Below are 20,833 nucleotides of genomic sequence, written 5' to 3' on the forward strand. Positions count from 1 at the left end.
TGCCTACTCATAAGACTAGCCACCAATCCATCATTTTCTTATGCTTGGATAATTTTTCCTGTGTGGATAAGAGATTCACTCAAGCCATTCCCACCTCCAAGGCCACTAATCCTTCTAAATTTGTTAAGCTGCCCATGCTTTATCTAGGAGTTTGGACTCTATTCCTGTTTCTCCAGCAGCTAATGGCTCCAGTCATTTTCTTTATTTCTTTTCTTTCTTTTTATTTTTTTAAATTAAGCCTATAACAAAAACTGTCTAACCTAATGAGATGGTACAAAAATTCAAAGATACACAAACACACTTAAATGCATGTATTGGGTAATACTAACCCTTTGCAAGTAAATATGCAAATGTCTGCATTCTGAATTTTCTATTTTTCCTATTTTATTCTACTATAGTCTGTGTTTTATTCTAGTCTTTTATTTCTAAATAAAGGATCGATGATAAATCAAAATCAAATGGGTTTTATTACTTGCTAAATGGTTCATGGCCCACAATTTGATAAAGCAATGCTGTACCTGACCTTAGCATTGTTCTACCCAAGAAAACATTTACCCAGAGAATAATATCTCCTGCTCACCAGGCTGCCAAAATCTTTGGCCTCAAATTTAGGAACTTCTGACCAAGTTTCAAATGAATATGCATACCTTCCAATAGAGACTAAATAAAGACAAGTGGTGCTGAAGAATTTATTTGCACGGGAACAATGGCAAAACAGACATAGAATCTTAATTAAGTCTTATGAACATGGGGAGAGGAGAGGAGAGAGTGAGATATATGGAAAGAGTAACATGGAAACTTACATTACCTTATGTAAAATAGATAGCCAACAGGAATTTGCTGTTTGGCTCAGGAAACTCAAACAGGGGCTCTGTATCAGCCTAGAGGAGTGAGATGGGGAGGGAGATGGGAGGGAGATTCAAAAGGGAGGGGATATATATATCTGTGGCTGATTCATATTGAAGTTTGAAAGAAAACTACCAAATTCTGTAAAGCAATTATCCTTCAATTAAAAAATAAGTAAAGTTTTTAAAAAGAAAAAATTAATCAGAAACTCACACACGGGGGGAAAAAAAAAACGCAACACATGAATGACTACTATTTTGTCACCAGTTCATAGGACAGTTATAATATTATTAATAAACCTTCTAGCAGTTGCTTTTTTCTAAAATCTATTTGTAAGATACATGAGAACAGATAAGTTGTTTTATTAATTGGTGTAGCTCTTGTGTCTAGACAGATGCTGGCACTCAAATATTTGTGGAAGGAATCAATCAGTGAATCAGTGAATGTTTGGAAGAGGCTTAGTCAATTATTACTCATTCATGCAACCTCTCACTCAGTAACCACCTGATGAATACTCATGATATGTTAGTCATTGCTCATTCCTGGTACATTATGCAATTAATTCAAACCAAGTCCTTATTTTTATGAATCTCCTGAACTAGTAGAATATTAAACAATAGATTAATACTTATCCTTGCTATATATGGAGCTCTTATGACATGCATGTTAATTTGCTCCTTGCCAATCAGCCAATGAATATTTAAAGAGAATGTAGAATGTGTTGTATTATTCTAAGCCTGGGAGATGGGGAAATAGAATGCCAGGCAAGAAAAATCCTTTAATTTCAAGGAGCTCACAGTTCACCGGGGCAGGATAGAAACACAATAGAAACATAGACAAATAAGATAAAGTAAATGACATTAGATACTGTGAAGAAATAAAACATGGTGAAGAGATACAGAATAATATGAGAAGAAGGGGTAGGTTAGAAGAAAGAGTGAGTTCTACTTCTAAAAATTACTGGAAGGCAGTGGGGAAACTGAAGAGGCAAAAAGCTACATTTTTCTTTCTCAATTCAGACACAATATTTGCACTGTTCAAAGTTTGAAGGAGAAAAAATCTTTCATTATTGCTGGCCATTCATCCTCCATGAGGTAAAAACTCACAAAAATTTAAAAGAGAGAAAAGAAACAGAACCTTCTCTTTTTATGCAACCAAGGTTAATAAAAAGTATTTTGCTGGAAAAGAGGACAGAGTATTAAACTGAACCCATGTTTAAAGGGAAACAGTGACTATGACATGTATTTCTCATATCAGAACAATTTAGATAGGGAATAACTGGTAAGCAAACATTCTGTATTATAAATGAAAAAATCCTGAAAGGATTATTGTTGTCTTTTTCACTGAACACATCAGCAGGAAAATTATTCAGCCTCAGGCAGAGAAAACAAACAAGTATAACAGCATTGCTGTCTGGATCCTTCTCCTATCCTCAAGGACTGTCATGTTTTCAGTACTCATTTCTTTGTATGTCACCTTCCAGTACATATCTTTATGTCTTGTACACAATCTGTTCATTTTTGATTGCCACCATTGTGAACTTCTAGAATCTTAAGCATATCAAGGACAAAGGTTTTTTCCTGAAAAAATATTATGATTCATAAATGAAAAAAATAAATACAGCTTGAACAAATCTGAAATAAATTTATATAAGTAGACTGTTTTAACACTTTACATGTATAAACAACATCTTATTTTCTTGGAAGTCAGAAATAGACAATATTTAGTATACTTTGGATGATGTTACAGTAATCTCTCAGTGAAAGCAAGCTAAATAGAAAAAAAAAAAAAAAAAAAAACCACTAAAGGTAGTAAAGCAATTCTATTACAAATTCATTCTGAGAAAAAAAAAAAAAAAAAAAAACACAAAAAACAGAAATACACTCCCTTAAAATCAATCCCTCACTATTTACTGTCTCTGCTTGTAACATAAGGTTCTTGACCTTCAAGGGGTTCATTTCCTGAGCTCTCAAGAGAGCAGACCTCTAATTCTGGCCAATGGAAGACCATGGAGGGAGAGAGCAATGAGAGAAAAGAAGGCAAGCTATTTCTTCGCCTTTGCCAGAAATTTTGTCAATCTGCCAGTATTAACTCCATCAGTGCCTGTATCTCTCTGGAGTTCTAACTCCCACTAAAGAGGACTGCCTGAATCCAGCTGTTTCAGATTAAACCTTTTCCTCCTGAACACAGATGGCATGGCCAGTTTTCTCTGTACCTCTAGCCAAAAAGCATGAGTGTTTCCTTGCTGTTGGTTATATCTGCAAAATACCTTTGTCTTCATTTTTCTTGCTCAGTTTTTTCATTGCCAGTACAACCGATTTTATTTATTAAGTTCTCTCTGCTTTAAATGTGTTGAATGATTTCATTTTCTTAGTTAAAATTTGAAGAACACAAGCAATATTTTATCTGTTCTATACATATGCTGCATACTAAGTCGCTTCAGTTGTGTTCCACTTCTTGCGACCCTATAGACTGTAGCCCACCAGGCCCCTCTGTCCATGAGGATTCTCCAGGCAAGAATACTGGAATGGGTTACCTTGCCCTCCTACAGGGGATCTTCCTGACCAAGGGATCAAACCTGTGTCTCTTATGTCTCCGGCATTGGCAGGTAGATTCTTTACCACAAACACCACCTGGGAAGTATACATACATGTAATATTTAAGTGTTAAGATATTGAAAGACACAGAAGGGTTTGAAAAAGTGAAAGGTGTGACAGATTTTATTTTCTTGGCCTCTAAGACCACCGTGGGTGGTGACTGCAAGCATGAAATTAAAATATACTTGCTCCTTGGAAGAAAAGAAAAGCATATGACAGCATATGAAGAAGCACGGTGCTCTTGGGCAACCCAAAGGGATAGAGTGAGGAGGGAGGTGGGAGAGAGAGTCAGGATGGGGGGAACAAATATATACCTGTGGCCGATTCATGTTGATGTATGGCAAAACCCATCAAATTATTGTAAAGCAATTATCCTCCAATTCAAATTAATTAATTATTTTTTTTTAAAGTAGAGACAAATCACTTTGCCAACAAAGGTCCATATAGTCAAAGCTTTAGTTTTTCCAGTAGTCATGTATGGATGTGAGAGTTGGACCATAAAGAAGGCTGAGAACCAAAGAATTGATGCTTTTGAACTGTGCTGCTGGTGAAGACTTAGCAGCAGCAGCAGCAGCTGGAGAAGACTCTTGAGAATCCCTTGGGCAGCAAGGAGATCAAACCAGTCAATCTTAAAGGAAATAAACTCTGAATATTCATTGGAAGGACAGATGCTGAGGCTGAAGCTCTAATACCTTGGCTACCTGATGAGAAGAGCTGACTCATTGTAAAAGACCCTGACACTTGGAAAGATTGAAAGCAAAAGGAGAAGGGGGAAGCAGAGGATGAGATGGTTAGGTAATATCACTGATTCAATAAACATTAATTTGAACAAACTCCTAGAGACAGTGGAGAACAGAGGTGCTTAGCATGCTACAACCCATGGAGTCGCAAAGTCAGATATGACTTAGTCACTGAACAATATGATCTCTGTATTCAAAGATAGTCTTCTCATAAATCTGGTAAATTGCATATCTCTATATTATTTTCCATTTCCAGATTTTAAGTTGAACATTTATATAACCATTCTATGAGATAAAGTCTTTATTATTCCAGTGTGGTTAATGCTGGACAATCTTTAGTAAATTGTTGCTTTTTCCAGAACACTTCATTTTAAAAAAGCAAGCTCACCTTTCTCAGCACTTTTTTTCTTCTTAACTCTTCCATATATTTCTCATGGAGTTGCTTGTTTTTCACACAAGTTTAATCCCCCATATTTGATTGGGCCAAGCAGTCAAAAGAGAAGAAAGAAAAGGAGAAGGAGAAGGAAGAAGTTGGGGAGAAGGAGAAAGAAAAAAGGAAAAAGGAAACAGCAGGAGGAGGTGGGGCAAAGAAACAATTACTTTTTGGAATTTTAGATTTAGGATTACACTCTAATTGTTGACTTAGGTTTCTGCCTGATAAAGTAAATAATCTGCAGTGAGCCAATAATCTGCAGTGATGAATCAATATTCAAAAAGAAGCATAAAGGAGAGAATTAGATTTGAAGATTCTCTTTGCAGTTCTTTTGAAGTCAAGTTACAACCCAGCTCTATGTTTTTACATACAAATATAAGTATATATATATATGTACGTATACATGTTAATTGAAATAATTGGGGGATGTATGCTGTCAGTATAATCTTGATTAAACTAGGCTGAGTTCATTTTCCATTACTTGCAACCTGCACTGTCTTAAGTAATGCAAATAGCATTGTACTATATAGTGTTGATGTGTCAGACTGGTAAACTGATTCCTTGGAACAAGGGACAGTAATAAGACCTCACATAGAAGTTAAATCATTCCTGTTGCCTAGAATCCGTTTTTAAAATCTTGAATCCCAGATTCCAACTAGAACTGAGAGCAAAAGCCAAAGGTGGATTGCAGATGGAAATTTGGCTCTTCTAGGGCTTGACAAGAAAAAGTCAAAATATTTCCTCATGTTGGGGGTGAATTTTAAGATAGAACAGAAACAGATAGTGAGGTAGAAAAAGAAGAATTCAGAAAATATATCAGGAAAGTGGAACCAGCTCCTTGAGATGCATTGCATATTTTGCAAAGCAATGGGTGGAATATATACATCACAGGTATCTAAATAAGTTAGGTGACAAGAACACAAAACCTTTCAGAGTGAAATTATATCTTTTTCTGATTCATTTAGTGTATTAATTCATCTCCTGTTCCTTATTATATAAATGAAAGAGATGGCTCAAGGGCAAAATAAAGTTCTATTGATAGATACAACACGGCAAGTCAGAGCTAGCAACCACCTTTGAAAGCTTGTTTTGCTTTCTTATATATTTATAAAGAATACTTTAACATCTAGGTGTTCAGAGTAGTAATTTGGAGAATTATTCTATTTGAGTTTCCTCTAGTGTTTACCACTACTTTAAAAAAATGCAGCACATCTTTTTTTTTTTTTTTTTAAGAACAGGGCAGTTATATTTAAAAGCACATAAAAAATTTTAGGAAGAGCACTTCCTTAAGTATGATAGGAAAGAAAGTTATTCAAAGCCTCCCATCCTGTGCTTTCCCTCAACACACAGGTTTTTTTTTTTCCCCCAATTATTTTTATTAGTTGGAGGCTAATTACTTTACAATATTGTAGTGGTTTTGCCATACACTGACATGAATCAGCCATGGAGTTACATGTGTTCCCCATCCTGAACCCCCCTCCCACCTCCCTCCCCATCCCATCCCTCTGGGTCTTCCCAGTGCACCAGCCCCGAGCACTTGTCTCATGCATCCAACCTGGACTGGTGATCTGTTTCACATATGATAATACACATGTTTCGATACTGTTCTCTTCAGATCATCCCACCCTCGCCCTCTCCGATAGAGTCCAAAGGTCTGTTCTATACATCTGTGTCTCTTTTTCTGTTTTGCATATAGGGTTATTGTTACCATCTTTTTAAATTCCATATATATGCATTATTATATCGTATTGGTGTTTTTCTTTCTGGCTTACTTCACTGTGTATAATGGGCTCCAGTTTCATCCACCTCATCAGAACTGATTCAAATGAATTCTTTTTAATGGCTGAGTAATATTCCATAGTATATATGTACCACAGCTTCCTTATCCATTCATCTACTGATGGGCATCTAGGTTGCTTCCATGTCCTGGCAATTATAAACAGTGCTGCGATGAACATTAGGGTGCACATTTCTCTTTCAGATCTGGTTTCCTCGGTGAGTATGCTCAGGAGTGGGATTGCTGGGTCATATGGCAGTTCCATTTCCAGTTTTTTAAGGAATCTCCACACTATTCATAGTGGCTGTACCAGTTTGCATTCCCACCAACAGTGTAAGAGGGTTCCCTTTTCTCCAGCATTTATTGCTTGTAGACTTTTGGATAGCAGCCATCCTGACTGGCGTGTAACGGTACCTCATTGAGGTTTTGATTTGCATTTCTCTGATAATGAGTGATGTTGAGCATCTTTTCATGTATTTGTTAGCCATCTGTATGTCTTCTTTGGAGAAATGTCTGATTAGTTCTTTGGACCATTTTTTGATTGGGTCATTTATTTTTCTGGAATTGAGCTGCAGGAGTTGCTTGTATATTTTTGAGATTAATCCTTTGTCTGTTGCTTCATTTGCTATTATTTTCTCCCATTCTGAAGGCTGTCTTTTCACCTTGCTTATAGTTTCCTTTGTTGTGCAAAAGCTTTTAAGTTTCATTAGGTCCCATTTGTTTCTTTTTGCTTTTATTTCCAATATTCTGGGAAGTGGGTCATAGAGGATCCTGTTGTGATTTATGTCGGAGAGTGTTTTGCCTATGTTCTCCTCTAGGAGTTTTATAGTTTCTGGTCTTACATTTAGATCTTTAATCCATTTTGAGTTTTTTTTTGTCAACACACAGTTTTGACCCTTTCTTAGGGCCAAAGGAAAATACATGCTCACTCACACATACATACATTTTATTTTTTAATGGCAAGAATGTCTACTAAAATTTGAACTTTGATAAAATATTTAAAGAGATAAATTTGCCTGGTTACACTTTGCTCCCCACCCCCCCCCCTGCCCCCACCCGCCACTTTTTTCTCTAAGAACATTCTCAGTATATGTGCTCCTCTTTCTTCAATTCCCTGGCTATTCTCCAATATATCTAATGGTTTATAAAGTTTCAACAATTTCCCTTTTTCATTTATACTTGTGTTTTAAGAGGAAGATTTTTGGAGATTGAACATTCAGGATTCATTATAAATAAATCTTTAATGATGGCGATTCTGACTTTGATAATATACTGAGATAACGTTGGGCACATGGTCCAATAGTTCACAGAGGTAAATGCTTCACTAAATTATTAGTTGAATATTGCAAAAGTATGACTAAGCCCTATAAAATCTCTTAGTAGAATCTTGCATTCCTTTTCCATAAACACACGAATTTATCTATCAATTATCTGGGCTTCCAAGGTGGCTTGTTGTTAAAGAATTCACGTGCAAAGGCAAGAGCCACAGGAGATGCAAGTTCCATCCTTCGGTTAGGAAGATCCCCTGAAGAAGGACATGACAACCCACTCCAGTATTCTTGCCTGGATAATTCCATAGAGAGAGAAACCTGGTGGGTTATAGTCCATGGGGTCACAGACTCAGGCATGACTATAGCAACTGAGCACACACGACCATCACTTATCTAATGTACATCTTATTTAGGACTTGGGGCCAATTTTTAACGTTCAGTTTAAATTTCAGTTTCTTTTCACTGATATATAGAATAAACCAAGGTATTGTCTCTTTCATAGAATAATGATTAGATCTATATACAGATTATCAAGGGTTGTTTTGGGAGGTGGGATTTAAATTTAATTCTATTAAAATCAGTCATGATAACGGTGATAAAATTCCTTGACATTTTTATAGAAAGCTTTTTAATTGGGATAATGTAATCAACTCAAAAATATTTCAGTGAATGAATGTATCTATTAATGATAAGTACCAGATTTGACCTAAGTATAAAATAGTGATAGTGGAATGGGCATCTAGCAAAGGTTAACTTTTAAAAGCTCAAACTTCATATCATTTCAAATTAGTAAGAATATTTTTTCTTCAAGAATTGTTCATTCTGTAAACTTATGTAGGACTTAAATTTTCAAAATAGTGTGAACAAATCCATTATGGGTTGTTTTGTTTAATGAAAAATTCCTTGTAACCAAGTTTCATTTATCTCTGTAATATTTCCTATTTCACTACCTGATGGTAAATTACTCATCGGTTAATTCGGTGTTCTGATTTCTTTTGCAGATTCTCAATGTCTGTCTGCTGTGGTTAAAATAATTGTCACCACACTGGCGATGCACCATACTGGTCAGCTTGATTTTACTTCCCTTTATTAAATCATTTAACATAATTTCTTGATTATTTGCAGTTATATAAATGATTTCACAAATTAAAAATAATTGTTTCTTAGACTTCTGGTAATGAGTTTATTTTGCTAAACATGGCCTCCATAATTCCAGTAAGGGCTTCCGATCCTCATTAAAACACTTATAAGCCACTGCTGTGGTTTTACTGCTGTCAGTTTTCCATTGTCTTCTCTTGTCTCCTGCGCAACCATGTGAAGCATTACCTTAAACATTGTACCTATTGCTGTCCTGTTAACCCTAAATCTTAGGGTCATATTTTTCTTTTCTTTTTTTTTTTTTTTTGGAGCTGTGACTTATTTGAATGGAGCTCCAGGTATTCTTGTCACTGTGGTGTATCATTGTTTCTCATTGGTCTTGACCTCCCACCACTTCCTTCTTCAAAGCAAAGTGATACTATCACTCTACAAGCTGGACTTTTGCAGGCAAGACTGGCTCCACACTGACCATTAAGTCTTCTAACAGATCCTATAAGTCATTCTGGGTTAGTACTAACTGCATTGTGATGCTAAGTTGTAAGCTTCTGAGTTATAGATGCTAACATTTTGATTTACTTGTCCCTTCTATGTGCATTGTGAATATTGGGATAAAAGAGACATTTTGCAGGAAGAATGTCACTGGAAGGCCTTTTAGCACCTGTTCCATAGGGTACTTGATAATATCCACAGAATGATACACAGAATATTTCTGAAAGTAGAACTGGCAAACAGTTAAAATATAAATGTTCAAAAGCATTCAAAGATGAAAATACATGGAAATATTTATGTTATAACAAAGATCAAAAAGTGAGATTTGTACAATAAACAAGTGCTCAGTGTACCATTCTGTGGAATAAAGTTACAAGCAATCTCAAGAGATGACATCTAAGGAAGAAAGTAAAATTTAAAGAGAATAAAAAAGTTTAAGATGAAAAGAGAATGATATATTTAAGAAGCAGAAATAAATCAATATGAAGTATTATACATTAATAAAATATGGATATTCAAGCCACTTACCAAATAAATTGAAAAATAATAAGAATATAATTAAATTCTAGTATTTTGCTTTGTATTCTTTTAAAAGGACCTAAGTTGGAAATGTCAACATACAAAATTAAGTATTAACAAATCTATGTATAAAATATACATAGGTTGATTTCCTTTGTACTCTGATTCTTTGATTCTAGGAACACTATTAAATATTTTTGCAAGATACTGCATTTAGTGATTTGAGAGATAAAAATGGAATAGAAAAAAAAAGGAATAGAATATGGTGCTGAAATAGGAGTTGAAAAATGTTTATGTATGGTTATGGAAGACCTTATAGTGAGGAGATGCCTTTTCAAATATTCAAGAGAGAGGAAGAGCTATAAAATCTGAAGAACCAACATGGAAAAGGGTACTGGCTTGGAAATTTCCATCAAATGTAGGAATTAATGAGAAATATATTGCCTTCAACTTACTTTCCAAATTTAACGATTAACATAAAAGAGAAGGCAGGACCATCTTTGATAGAAGACAACCCAAGTCCAAATACTTTAGGAGATAGAAGGTGAATCCTTGGTACTCTAAGTAACTTTGGATGTTCTAAGCCAGACAAATTATTTTCTGAGGTACACTAAGATCTGCATTGATATCACTGAACTATAAATGATCTCTGAGGAACTATGTTGAAAGCAACTCAGTCCTAAGAGCTGGCCAGGTGATTAATGCATAGGAAAAGACAGACAATGCTTTAGATTTTGTCAAGTAGATGCCTGTGTAAACTTAGAAAGACAAAAAAAAAGGAAGAGGTCATTGTTAAGACACAGAATCAAAGCACAAAGAACAACAAAGATCGAGTCTCAACAAATATACCTTATTTCCTCTTTATTCTCTTCTTTTCTTCTTTCCTTCCTTTCTCTTTTTTTCTGTCTCTTTCTTCCCTCTTGCATCCTTCTGCTCTTCTTTACATCTTTCCTTCCTTCCTTTGTTCTTTCATTCTTTATGTGTATACAACTACCACAGCTAATTTAAAAAATGACACAGATTAAAATTCCTCAGTCTTGGAATTATCATTACCTTGAGTCTGATATTTTTTTGTGAACGGAAGAGGAGTTGTCTTGTGGGATGTTTGGCAGTGCTCCTGGCTTCAACCAACAAGATGCTAGAAGGAGCTTTCCATTCCTTTCAACTTCCTGGGGTTGTAACAAACTGTCTTTTCCTGGTGGGCAACATTTCACATGGTTGAGAACAACTGTTATAGATATAATGTATCTGAATTTTTTCCCAAGCATTTGACAGTCTTTCACGGTACTATTTGGGAAAAAAATGAACAGATATAAATGGAAGATTTTCTAATAATCATGTGTATTATTAATATTATCTGGCTTACTTTCTTATTCACAAATACTTATTGAAAATCTGCTTACAGTATGGTATTGGTATTAAAAACAATATGAGTTAATATATCAATATCAATTTTCAGGAAGTTTTTCATGCCTCTATCTTTAATCCTGTAAGGTTCAACATTTGACTGATGGTCTGGCTGTAGACAAAATGTTATCAGTTGTTAAGCACAGCTGGGAGCCTTGTTTAAGTGGATTTTCAAAGATTGGTCAGCATTTGTTATGCCAATGGGAACAGAAAAAAGTGAAGTTGGAGAATGTTTTAGAATGAAACAATAACACATCTGAAAAGAAAAGAAAAAAAAAAAAAGCCTTTCAGTTTGGAGACAAAGAAGAAAGGAAAAATGTGGGAAAGTATAGGTATATAAAGTTAGTGAAATAGCAAAGTCATGATTGGCTTTGTAAACAATTCTTAGAGTGTTTGTTTTACATTGAGCAATAAGAAAACACCAAATGTATTAAGAAAGAAGTATCTGATAAGAAGAGATTTGTTACTGGTGACATTAACTCTCTGTGCAGTGTAGCTAGGCAGAAACAATGAAGAGCCATGGCAATAACCCAGACGAGAGATGACTATAGCCTTTATTACAATGGTGGCACTAAGACTGGGGAAAAGTAGAAGGAGTGTTGAAAATAAAGAAGTGAAAGAAGATGCTCTTGTGCAAGATCCAGATCCAGTCTAATCTCTTTTAGATAGGAAGCACTCCCACAGCTTCTAGGGCTTGTTAGTTAGAAGTAGATACCTCTCAATTGATGGCCTACCTTGAAGCTGACTTCTGAAAGTGAGCCACCTCACCCAAAATCATGACTAATTCTTGTGGTCAACCTCCATCCAGTCAATGTAGAATTGTACAATTCTGGGAAACTTGTTGCACATAAATAGTAACCATAACATGCCCATTATTTCAGAATATCTTATAGTTAAATATGGTTAATGTGATTAAAATAATACTCCTATATAAAATATCTGCATCTCTAAGGGATACTTTATTAAGTAAGTAGTAATGTTGGATAAATATTGCTCTGAGAAGTGGTGGCTGTCAGGATAGTAAAAGCTGGTGAGGTGCTGACATTCTTGACTAAGCTTGGGGTATTTCCTAATTAACTTCTACTGTTTAGAAGTTTCAAAACTCTGTGTATTCTGTTGCGATGTCAAAACTGTATTGAGGGACAAAATATGCACAAGATGTCACAGTTTCCACTTGGTATACTTTATGTAATAGGCTAAGAGACAGTCAAAGTTAGGAATACATCTACAATCCCCAAAGAAGAAAACACAATAATAGCAAAGAAAAAGATTACTAAAACACTGATACTATGAAACACTCAAATAGTGCACAGAATATACTTGTCTCTTATCTTTTCTTCAACATCACAGCTTTGCTACATGTTTCACTCTAAATTTTAGAAGGATGAACTACCTTCTTTACAGTTGCATTGAAATGAAAACAAATCTTCACCAATGCATATTGATTCAAAGTAACTTGCTCCTCACCATCTTTGCACTGCCCCCAGAATGTTTGCTGCGTGGTTATTAGAATGAGCCTGGAAATTGACACAAGTAATGATGCTTTTAGATGCAATGAGCAAATCTCCGTGAATTTCATCGCTATTCTTTAGTACCTTTGTCCTGAAAGGAGTCAAGAAGGGTGTACCTTCTGAGATGAGCCACAGTTCAAATAGTCTTTACTTTTAAGCTTTCCAATTGCTTCTCTTTTTGGAGACATTTATTTAAGAGTATTCTTGATTATTATTAAATCTGGCAGATTCATCCTGAGTGCCTGCAGTGTATCAGCTCTTTTTGGAAAGCTGGAAGCAGGAGACAGTGACTGCTGTATAGAGAATAACATCTATCTGAAACAGCACTGAGCTTTGACCTTGGCAGTTTCTCTGTAGCTGCTTCAAGTATTTATTCAGAGTGGGCAGTGACTCATCCACTCTGACTACCTCAGTCATGTTATATTAATTCTAAAGCCTTCATGCTGCAGAACCTCCATTTTTAATCCTTATTTGTGCACCATATGAGTTCAGACTTGAATACCCTTAACCTTCAAAATAAACTTATTGTATTCTTTTAAACATTCATGTAGAAAAAACAAAGATCTGACAATGAGATAGCATTTCTAATTGTAATGTTAATATAGTCATTTGCTGGACTAGCTTATGGATGGCTACTTTATTCTGGCATTTAAAAAGTAATTTACTGACTTTTCTTCCCATGAAAAAAAAGAAAAAATATGCTCCTTTCATTTCATCTCTCTATCAGAGTAGGAATTTTATTTACATATCCACATACAAAATTAGCATTTTTATAACTTATCAACATAGAAAGTTTGTGACATTTATTAAATAATGTATATATATAAGCCCATCTATACCATTGGAATTATTTTAAAAAGTGAAGGTTTTTATGATGGTTAAATAATAAAATGCAAAAATTATCTAACTTTTTTCTTCTATTCTCATCATGATATACTATATAGACACACATGTGACATACATGTACACACATTTTTGCTATATATATATATATATATACACATATATTTCACAGACATGAAAGTTTATATACTGTGAAATTCATTTTCATTGGAAACAGAGTTTTTGAAAAGTATGCCACATCCTCCCATTAATATGATCTATTAATATATTTGAAAAATCTGCCATTTTCATTGTTTTCTCAAAGAAATGAGCATTTAGCATTAAAAGGAATAGTACTACTGTAAGCACAAATTATCACATATAGTTCACACAACATCCATATTTTCTGCAACTATCAGACACAAGTTAACACAGAAGGAAAACTGGACATTTTATGCAATTCACTCTAAGAAAGTAGACTTTATTCCCTACAGTAGGGAAATTATGTCAGAATTTCATCTTTCCAAAAGAATTACCTCTCCTATTTCATACATGACGTATGGTTTTAAAACTTTACCTTAATTAAGTTAATCATTTTCTATAGTGAATTTAGAATTTTATATAAAGTACATTTGATCATTTATTTGTTTTGAATAGTGATTGAGTAAAATTATACACTTTCTCTCTCACCTTATCCCCTGGTTATATTTGCCATACTTCTTTTTTATTGTTGTTCATCAACTGAATTAATGAACTGTGAAATCAGTTATTAGTCTGTGTGTATATAAATTATAATTTCAAAATTGATGCTTCCTTAACCCATGAAAATCTGGGAAGTATCTCTAATAAGTATTTCATAAAGAAGTCAATTAACAGCAACAACAAAGATAACTGCCAGTGAGTTAGGAAGAGCAGATCCCTAGCTGTGATTCCAGCCGAGGCATTGTGCTCTGTGCAGCAATCTATGTACCAGCAAACGCTGTTGAAATACTGTCAGGATGAATCTGTCCTCTGGGTCCTCACTGAATGTAATTAGTTTCATGTAAAGTGACTTGTTTTCAAGTTTATTATATATGAATTTAATATACCAAATAGATAGAATACAAGAAATGATAAGTGGAAAAAATTTTTGAAGATTTATATTTCTCCAATGAGCACAAAAATAACCTATCCTGCATTTTCTCAGTTGCCACAAATGCACATTACTCTGACTTTTCCCACAAGTGAAGTGATTAACTGTTTTGTGCTGGGCTTTTTATTTTTTCATTTTTTTTTTCTTCTAAGGATAAAGAAGAAAAAAACCCCATAAAGAGGATACATGACTGAGTTTGTGAAATTAAAGTGTGTGCAAAACAGACACCTCCTCTATATGAAATGTTTGAATTATGAGAATCTCCAAAAGATGATTTTAGAAAATTTGATAGGTGTCTTTCATTTCAATTCAGTTTATCTAATTTATTTGTTATTGATAATATATAAGGGAAATTAGTTTGATAAATGTGTGCTGTTCATTAAATTTTCCATGATCATGAATTTTTGGCAGCTTTTCTTTTTATAATATGCTAATTATGACTTTTATAGCACTTCGTATTTATTTTTTCTTAGTATTAGACATGTATATTTTCCTTATACAGAAATTGAGTTTTTCTATGATATTTTCCTTCTTTTGGGAGCTATACTTAATTAAACAAAAGGACTTCCAAGTCAGGAAGAGCTCATTCTAAACTGTGTATTTGATGGATCAAAGAGCTTATACATGCTCAGGTGTGATCTTTTTAGAAAGCCTTTCTCTGACCACTTGTTCTAATATAGTTTCCTCTGTCACTTCCCATGTAGTATTTCATTTCATTCTCTAAGATTTACTGTTCTCTGACATATTTTAATTTATTTTTTCCTGGCATATTTTTCCCAGCTTTCCCCCACCCACTAAAATATCTGTGTTCTTGCCAACTGGTTTATTTCTTTATCCTTAGTGCCTAGGATTTTGCCATGCAGGACTAGGAATCAAGAACATAATTTGAAAAAAAAAATACTTTTAGGTATCAAGGACAAAAGAAAAATAAATAGAGTATATACTACATATGCTGAGCCTCAACCATGAATCTGAGAATAAACTACAAACATAGGCAAGGTGTGTATATCTGTGTGTGCATGCGTATGTGTGTGTATAACTAGATCTTAAAATGATGTTTTGACTGAGATATTTTCCAAAATGTAGTACTAACACTGATTCAAAAATTTGCAGTTTGCTATGCAAAAACCAGTTAGGTTGGGGAGTGCAGAGTTTGAGAGAGAGAAAGAAACAGAGATGAACAGAGAAAACATGTAAATAATGTAGGAAGCATACATATAGGATATAAAACTAGTTAATACCTTTGACTCCCCTGTGCTCCTATCTACTCAACATTCTGTGAACATGTTCCGGACACTCACAATTCCAAATGCCAAAAGCTTATTTCTTCATCCAAGTAATTTCTGCCTCAATTTTTCTACCAGAAAGATTATTTAGAGTATTTAAGGCTTAACTCAGTTGCCATGGCTTCTCTAAGCGTCTTCTAATCCTGCCAGAATATAATCCCAGTGTGCAAGTGCTTCATTAGATCTTGGGAGATGTTATGTAATTCATATCTATTTTCCCCACTAGATTTTAAAGCTCTTTATTATAGGCTCACACCTTATTGATCTTAGCAAGCTAGCAAAGAAGAGACTACCTTGTATATAATTACCTATAAATAATACAATGCAGTGTACTGAGGTGGAACGGCTGTAGACTTGGAAACCACATGAGAGGGTCTGTCTACCAGAGGGATTTTCTACATCCCTCCCAGTCAGCACTTCACACATGACTTCTACCACTTCTCATCATAGAGCTTGTTTCCCTAGGATTCCTTTTACTGTCTGTGAATTCAGACTGTAATGTTACCTCATAGAGTTTTTTATAATAATTGCATGAGTTAATACATACAAAGAGCCAAAACATTCATAAATTATAATTATTATTATTAATACTTTGATAATTACTTTTTAAAATGGAAATCAATTTAGTTAGAAAGATGAGAAAGAGAGTCAAATCATCTGTGGGCTGTTCTGCTTCTTATCCTGCCTTGGTATGTTCATTTTCTATTGCTGTGTAACAAACACCACAAACTTAGTAACTTAAAACAATAGCTTTTCATTTCTTACAGTCTGTAGATTGAGGCTTAGCAGAGGTGTCTACTCTGTTTCTCATAAAGCTGCATCAAGTGTTAGCCTGGATCAAAGTCTCATATGAGGCTCATGGGCCTTTCCCAAGCTTGCGGAAGAATTTACCTCCTTGCAACTATAAAATTCATGGAGGCTATATAGTCAAGGTCAGCAGCAGAGTGTCTCTCTAATGTTTCACCTGTTTAAAAGCTTAACTGGCTACCTTAGGCCCACCCAAGATCATTACACATCTTTAGGAGAAAGGCAAACTAATGTTCTACTTTTTAATTAGTGAGAAAATAAGATTATGGTTATATATAAGGAAAAAGGCATTCAACTGGGTTGAGAAGGCCTTGAGTATTTTTTGAATGGCACAAATAAGATAATCAATAAATGAGTGTTTCAAGGGAATGAAAGAAAGAAAGGGAAGAATGGAGAGAGAGAGGGAGAAAAAGAGGGAAAGGAAGAGGGGAGAAAGAGACAGAAAGAGTAAGAGAGAGAGAGAAGAACGCGGGAAAAGGAGTACCTCATTTTGTTCCTTTTACCACAATAAAGAGAAAAAGAGATGAAAATGAGATTCAAGAAAGTGACTTCAAACCAGAACTTTAAAATGTATCTAAACAATTACATAGAAAATTATTCAAGAAAATATTCAGAAAGAAATTATATAATCAATTATAATATACCACTAATTTTTAGGAATAAATCTTTCATAAACAAAAACTTATATCATGAGGTTATTTCATCATTATTTTTAAACTTCAGAAACACCACAACTTGCCCAACTGCTGCCCACATACTCTTAAAGCAAACAAAGGATTCTTATTAGCAAGCAGACACATTTGTTTTCTGTTTTTTCTGTGGTATACAGGAATAGATTTGAGCCAAATTTTACATTTGTTTTGGGGGGGGGGGTATCATTTCTTAGAAGCAAAACTTGAAAAAAGTTTCTTTTTCCAGATAACTTCAAATTTTCAGTATATTAAATGTATTTATTTCTTGAGCATATTCCCTGTCAAACTCTAAAGTGATGGTGGAAACTTTAGTCCATATTTGCATATATTGGCATAATTCCACATTGAGCAGTCAGGGGCGTGTGTGCCATGAAGACTGGGTTCTGCTGGGGGAGGGCAATAATGGAGTTTGATGGTTTTATGTCCAGAAATGCAAAAACACTTAAATCTTGCCCTACATGGAGAATTATTCAAAAAGAATGTCTGTAGGGTGAATCAAGCTACCACTTTATAAATAACATTTATACCCTGTACACACCACCAAGTTCAAGAAAAGTCTGTATTGGAAATACTGGGTCAGAACTGAAGGTTAAATGAGACCAGAATGAACTCAATGTCCTCCCTCTCAACAGCATTCTGGGACTCCTGTTATCAAACTAATGGTAAGAGAGAGAGAGGGAAATCTGCAGTGATGTCCTTAACTTGATTAAACTCATATAAGAGAGTATGCTCACAGAATTTCTAAAATAAGAGAAAGAAATGTAACCCTGAAAACCCAGTCAGCTAAAGGAATGAAGTTTTTCATAGGTCTACTTACTACATCAGTTCAGTTCAGTTCAGTCACTCAGTCTTGTCCAACTCTTTGCGACCCCATGAATCACAGCACGCCAGGCCTTTCTGTCCATCACCAACTCCGAGTTTACTCAAATTCATGCCCATCGAGTCAGTGATGCTATCCAGCCATCTCATCCTCTGTCTTCCCCTTCTCCTCCTGCCCCCAATCCCTCCCAGCATCAGGGTCTTTTCCAATGAGTCAACTCTTTGCATGAGGTGGCCAAAGTATTGGAGTTTCAGCTTCAGCATCAGTCCTTCCAATGAACACCCAGGACTGATCTCCTTTAAGATGAACTGGTTGGATCTCCTTGCAGTTCAAGGAACTCTCAAGAGTCTTCTCCAACACCACAGTTCAAAAGCATCAATTTTTTGGCACTCAGCTTTCTTCACAGTCCAACTTTCACATCCATACATGAACAATGAAAAAACCATAGCCTTGACTAGACGGACCTTTGTTGGCAAAGTATTGTCTCTGCTTTTTAATATGCTGTCTAGGTTGGTTATAGCTTTCTTTCCAAGGAGTAAGCATCTTTTAATTTCATGGCTGCAATCACCATCTGCAGTGATTTTGGAGCCCCCAAAAATACAGTCTGTCACTGTTTCCACTCTTTCCCCATCTATTTCCCATGGACATGGAACGACAAACTGGTTCCAAATAGGAAAAGTAGTACGTCAAGGCTATATATTGTCACCCTCCTTATTTAACTTATATGCAGAGTACATCATGAGAAATGCTGGGCTGGAAGAAACACAAGCTGGAATCAAGACTGCTGGGAGAAATATCGATAACCTCTGATATGCAGATGACAACACCCTTATGGCAGAAAGTGAAGAGGAACTAAAAAGCCTCTTGATGAAAGTGAAAGAGCAGAGTGAAAAAGTTGGTTTAAAGCTCAACATTCAGAAAACTTACTACATAGAAACATGTAGTTCAAGAAAAAGAGTGAATTCCTGACTTTAAAGCATAAAACCTGACCTTATTAGTAAAATTTAACTTAAGGGGTAAAGAGAAGGCTTTGTAAATAGGTCCAGTCTACTGTGCAATGGGCCCTACAGTTTGAGGATCTGACTCAATGAACACTATGAATCTAAATGTCCCTGTATGGGTGAAGAAGCCATGTGAGGTCTCCAGAAGGCCCTAATTGGAGTATTCCAGCACAGATGCTCATGTTCTACAGCAAAGCCAAGTCTTCAGCATTAGAGAACTACTCTTTGTATGAAAAATAGCTCCTATTACCTGGATGAATACCTGACCAAAAAATGGTGAGTAATGATACATCAGAGAAACCCAACATCATCCTCATATTGTTAGGTAATGGAATCATAAGATCAGGTGGCTGCATAAGTAGTCTGTTATGTAATGGAAATGGTACATCCTGGAACTGGCCCAAATAGAGCTGAGGGACATAAGAACATCTCACAGGCAGGTAGTCTGGCCTCCATTTTACTTGTGTGTCTTCCACAGCTCCCAATTCTGGTCACATGGCTAACAAAAGCACAGTTCACAGATGGGCTGGCTTCAGAACTTGTTGCAAGATGAAAATGTAAAACCAACAAAGGGCACACAATGAGGAGTTTATCAGTTCCCCTGGGCTGTCATAATGATGACTGTGTAAAGATTGGGTGATATAATAAAACAGAAATGTATCTTCTTACAGTTCTTGAAACTAGAAGCCTGACTCCAAGGCTCCAGAGAAGAATCTTTTCCTGCTTCTTCCTAGCTCTTGTGTTGTCACAAATCCCTGCTGTTCCAGATCTTATAGCTGCATCACTCCAATCTCTGCCTTGATTATTTCCTTACCTGCGTGTCTCTGTGTCCAAATCTCCCTTCTGTTATAAAGATGCCCATCATTGGATCAGGGGCCACCCTAATTCATCATGACCTCATCTTAACTTGATTTCACCTGCCAACTTTCATGTAAGGCCACATTAATCAGTTCAGTTCAGTCACTCATTCATGTCTGACTTTTTGAGACCTCATGGACTGCAGCACGCCAGGCTTCCCTGTCCATCACTGACACCTGCAGCTTGCTCAAACCCATGTCCACTGAGTCAGTGATGCCATCCAACCATCTCCTCCTCTATTGTCTCCTCTCCTCCCGCTGATCTTTCCCAGCATCAGCGTCTTTTCCAATGAGTCAATTCTTCCCATCAGGTAGCCAAAGTATTGGAGCTTCAGCTTTAGCATCAATCCTTCCAATGAATATTCAGGACTGATTTCCTTTAGGATGGACTGGTTGGATCCCCTTGCTGTCCAAGGGATTCTCAAGAGTCTTGTTCAACAGCACAGTCAAAAGCATCAATTCTTCAGTGTTCATTCAGCTTTCTTTATGATCCAACTCTCATATCCATACATGACTACTGGAAAAACCATAACTTTGACTAGATGGACCTTTGTTGGCAAATAAATATCTCTGCTTTTTAATATGCTATCTTAATAGGTTTTAATATGTTGTTTTAATATGCTTTAATTGGTTGGTCATAGATTTTCTTCTAAGGAGCAAGTGTCTTTTAATCTCATGGCTGCAGTCACCATCTGCAGTGATTTTGGAGCCCAAGAAGATAATCTGCA

The sequence above is a fragment of the Dama dama genome, chromosome 30, assembly GCF_033118175.1.
Source record: "Dama dama isolate Ldn47 chromosome 30, ASM3311817v1, whole genome shotgun sequence".
Classification (NCBI taxonomy): Eukaryota; Metazoa; Chordata; class Mammalia; order Artiodactyla; family Cervidae; genus Dama; species Dama dama.